The following is a 5,380-nucleotide window of genomic DNA, read 5'->3' on the forward strand; positions in this document are numbered from 1 at the left end:
TGTCCGCATCCCGATATTCTTTTGAGACTAAGCTAAAATACAAAGCTTGCTCATTCATGACTTCAAATGTCAAGGTTTAATTACATACAACGCCTCAGAATTAAACTTCAAACCAGAGCAATTTTTTGAACCATTCAGAAGACAGATATATCCAAACCAGGGGCTGGAAGTGCTGCAGAGCCCAGCTGCTGCTCATGGGTGCTGCATTCCCCATGGTGACAGGAGGGGAGGGCTGGCTGCAGGCTCCAGGTGAGCCTCACCTGTGCATGGCACCAAAATTCCCTTTTAAATCTGTGCTGGTTAGAAAGAACCAGAGCAATTGGCCCATCAGGGTGACAAATGTCTGCCAGGTGACAGGTACCAGTGCACGTCGCTTTGTCATCGACTTTCATTTCATCTTCCTGACAATGCTTTCAGCAGTGAAGAAGGATGAAGCACCCCAACAACACATCTCCTAATGGCACTCCAGGGACAGTAATCTTGTAGTTCTCTTAGGTGCTATATCTGTATTGAAAATTTGCATTTAATTTAAGCTGTCTTACTAATTAATGATTGGGATTTAGAAGACGATGGCATCTTGCAATATTTACTGGCCCCAGCTCTGGAGCAATGACTCAGCAGGGAGAAAATTAGCAAGTTTTGAAAACTTGAAAATTATGAAGAATCAGACATCAGGAGAAGACTAAAGAAAATCTCAGGTCCGCTGAGAAAAAAATGGATACTTCTGAGCCAGCTTCGTGACTTGTAGGGTCCAATTCATTATTTTCTAAGACATATTGTTGTCAAAGCTGTAATTTAGCTCATAAAATGTTTGTTGTTCTAGGGATAATAACATGTCCTGGGGTTAATGGGTTCTGTAACCTCCCATGTTTTGGTTATTTTTAAAAAGCAGTGGTTGGCAGCCAGCTGGAGAGTGCTTTATTAGTAACATCCCCAGAGAGCAGACAGCCTAACACTTGATATCTTTTGGTTAGAGGGTACAGAAAGGACACAAAGCTCCTCACTGAGCCCTGGAATATGAGAAGATAACGACACAGCCCCAGACGCGCAGTGCAGCATCCCCACTGAGCACTGCACTGCCACAGAGCGATACTCCCATCTCAACATGAAATATTAGCAAGTTTGAATGTCTGGTGATTGTTACATTTGAAAGCAAAGGTCTGTGTTTTTGACTAATGTAATGCTATCTCATCTTTTCTGAGCCGCTCCAGAGAGGTGCACCAGCATATGGTCCTGTGTGGAGCCAAGACCTGGACTTGATCCTTGGTTCTGTGGTTCTATGTCAGATCACCTTTACCAGTATCACATCTCACTTAAATATCCGTACATATACACCAGGGCAAAACACACTCCTTTGGAGCATTGCACACCCAATTTCCCTTTTAGGTAAACACATGCATCTTCTGTTCTCTGTGGAAATACACATCCTAATCTATCTGAGTTTAACTTTTCAATATGTTCTTTTTCAACAGAAGAATTTAATTATATATATGGTAAGCATGCATCTAAGGAATGCATAAATATACAATACACGTCTTTATATATGCAAATAGTATGAACATGGAGAAGCTTTAGTGGCTAACAAGCATTGAAGTATAATGAATTCATTCACCCCTAAAGAAGTTACTTTCCTTAGTCAATTGCACTGGAAAAAGGAGTTTGCATTACAGAAATCCAGCAGAGGTTAAAGTTGTAAGCTTCACAGAGAGCCTCCTCGTATCTTTTTTTCACAGATCCATCTCCTTGTATGGGGACGAGAATGGAAACAAGGAAGAGAGGCTAATAGAGGCTAAAATAGTATTGGTGCAGGATTATGCATCTGTCTAAAATAGGTAAGGATTTGATTTCTGGATCATGTCCATACTTTATTTGAGTAATTCAAGTGTCTGTTTCTGAAGAAACAGTAGTGAAAACAAAACTTATGTTTACTCCTAATATGAGCACTGTATATTAGTTACAGTAATATATACTATTGCCACCCTGTTAGTAATGTTTAGTGTCTTTTCAACAAGGATGTAAATGGTAATCCTAAATGTGAGGTACTCAAGGTGTGTGGTCATTTCCTGAAAGCCTTACCTTGTTTTTATCAAAGTGTTTTATCAAGTATTGCCCAGTGAACTTGACTGGCTCAGTTCAGAACCCACATTCAGCCATGCTGCAGGTGTACCAAATTATACCCGCACAGCCAGCAGGGGTTCTTGTATATTCTTCATGAAGCTAAAGCACATCACCTAGCAGCCTTAATGGGAGCTAAGCAGCAGCACACACTTTCTGTAAGAAGCAAAAGGCACCTTAACACCAGTCCAGGTGAAACTGCTGTCTCCAAGTTGCAGAAATTTTGTAAGGCAACTGAGGCAAGAGTGCATGTACTGATAACAAAAGACAAGCCAGATGAAATGATTTGCCACCTACAGCAATAGACAATAAAAATAATCTTTCTCTCTTGGTTCAATTCCATTCCTTCTGGGCAGTTTGAATATAATCCAGTATAAATGTGGCAACTGTATTTATAGAGGCATTTACCTTGGCTTGATTTGAAGTATCCTTTTGCAGGCCAAGCACCACAAAGTTTTAAATATAACATTAATATAAAAGGTAACAAATAAAATGGTTTGTATATAAGTAAGTTCACAGACCAGTAAAGGACAAGGAACTAAGAGTAAACTGCAAACCTATGTGGGTCTATGGTGTGCAACGAGATAATTTTGGAACTGAGAACATCAGAAACAGTGCCATTACAGGAACATGGCTGACAAACCCAACTGCTGCTCATGCTCCCCAGCCCCTTCTCCAGGCATGAATGAAATCTGTTGCTCTGTGGCTGTGACAAACGTGTGTGCAAATTGCTGTTTTAAGTAGTAAAACCCTAGCTGAGTAGACTAGGCAAACACATCTACCTCAAACATGCAGTGCAGACATGGTGCTGAATGAAATGCAGCGTTACCTGCAGTGAGTATAACCAACCTGATCCTCCTCTGCATACAAAGGCTGCAGCACTTTAATTATCTCCTTAGAATTCACTGAAGGGCTTTGCAATCTGCTGCTCCTGGGCTAAACAGAAAGATCTTATCGGGAAAAAAACAAAAAGCAGAGGGACAGAAAGAGTGCTTGTGCTCCACAGAGCATGCTCTAAAGTGTAGGGTGCTGATGACATGGCAAACTACCAGGTTGGCAAAAGGCCTTAACAGCCATCATTAGATAGGTGCTGTGATGTTGTGGCACAAACAACAAGGTGAAAGATGCAATTAGAAGGTTAAACACTCTGAAATTGCAAGGTAGAAAACAATGAGCGATAGGGAAATCTTGCCATGATCAGACGACTGGTAGACAGCACACCGGTTTTCAGCAGAGGCGTGGAAGCAGTGAAGTGTTCCAGAGAAGGGGAAAAAATCATTAAAATCAAAATGCAACAACAGGAAGGCTGTTACTCTTTGGTGGCCTGGGTAAGGTACTCTGCTGTGTGAAGAGGAAGAAACTGATCTAGAGCTAAGGCAGTGGAGCTGCTGGGGGGTACCATTAGTGGTGGGGCCCTCAGCAGATTCCTAGCTGGTGCTTTTCAAATATAACAGTCTGAAAGATATGCAGAAACTCAGCAATAAGCAGGAATGGCAGAGCTGTGTTCAACTGTTGTACAGATTGGGTACCACTGAAAAGCTTTAGGTGCAGAAGAAAGCAATGAATAAATCATGGGAGATAAAGCTCACTGAAGTCAATAAGAATCTTGCAGCCCATTAATTTCAGCAGGAAGTTCAGGGATTGAATTGATTGTTGAGATTGGGCCCTAGTCCACCTAGAACCATCCTAAAGATTGGAGGGCAATCGGCTGCCATATAAGTCAATGCTCAGAGGTGCCATGCAGATCCTTTATTCCTCCTGAACAGCCATTTTGTACATAAATTGCAGTGTGGTGGTTGCAGGCCCAAGAGAATGGTGCAGCAGCTGGTGGGTGCTGTGTGGCATTGCAGGGGGGAGAGGAATGGGCAGACAGGGAGGAGGGGAGGAAGATGGAAGTTTTCTCTTGGGGATGGGATGGTTCTTCCTGCACTGGTTTCTGGGGAAGCAACATGGCTGCTAAATACTGCTGGAATTTTCTCTCCAGCTGTAAGAAATGCTGTTTTTTTCTGCTCAGCCCAAATTAAAGTTCTGATACACAAAAGAAATACTAAGCACAACCTCCATGAAATCCACTAGGTTTGATATTGGTATTTTGTTTGATAGCATTTCAGTAATGCTATCATGAAAGACAATAAATAATACGAAACAGATTTTGAAGGGAACAGAACAGGTTTGCATTTCCAAACCTCCTTTGTTTTGTACTGCAGGATGAACTATCCAACAAACATTTATTAGACTCAGCAAAAAGATACTGTCAATTTTAAGATATATTCTGTAAGTAACTCAGGCTGTATTTTCTGCAGAAATAAATAAAACAGACCTGAATGTTATCTCTAGCAATGATATCAAGCGGAATATTCCTAAAGAAAATAAGCTATATTTACTCACATTTGTGAACATAGTTGATTCATGAATATTTAGCAAAATCCACTGAAAGAAGAATAGAGAGCAATTAAGGTAAACCCAGCTTTGCTTGGAAGGTCCTGAAAAGCGACACATTATTTTGTGTCTGCTCTCACTGTCAAAACTCCCTCTTACAAGCAGGACAAAACAATGGCAGCAGGACCATGTCCTAAGTCTTCTCCAACTGTGAGACAAAGGCACAGAAAAGATGAGCTTGTACATATCAACAGAGAAGAGCATCTAAAGCACATCCAATTGCATGAAAAAACTGCCCACCAAGGTGAGCAGCTTGCAGAGAAAACTGCTGCTTTACTACAGTGAGGGCTTTATGAAAATGATGCCATATTTTACTGGAAAGGAAAGCTTACTTCTTAGTCCTCAGAATCTTTGAACAAAACTTTTTGTTGTTCTCAGCTTCCACTGATGCTAGCATGAAGAATTCTGTAGATATTCTGGAGATTCTGGACAAGCCTGATGACATCTACCAGGAGACACAGCATAGAACTATTTGCAATAACAGAGCTACAAAGTTTTTCTTCTGCAGGTCTCCCAAAGTACTCTAAAAAGGTACAGCTTTTCACAGAGGATAGGAAAATTAGACCCAGAGATGCAAAGGGACACCTAGCAGCACATAAAGTGAGACAGGCAGCACTCTGATCCCAGTGCCTCCCCCTTCCTTCCTTTACACTAAGTAGGCACTGCAGTCCTCATCTTTGGAGTAACCATGCTTAAGAAGAGGTTAAGTACAAACGTGACAAAGTGTGCCATTTCGTAATGCAGTACGTAAGCATTAAGGTAGATGCAGAAGTGGCTAAGTTACAAACTGCTGCATAACCACTCTATATGTTAGAAGCTGAGAACT

This window comes from Meleagris gallopavo, chromosome 13 (assembly GCF_905368555.1).
Source record: "Meleagris gallopavo chromosome 13, MGAL_WU_HG_1.1, whole genome shotgun sequence".
Lineage (NCBI taxonomy): Eukaryota > Metazoa > Chordata > Aves > Galliformes > Phasianidae > Meleagris > Meleagris gallopavo.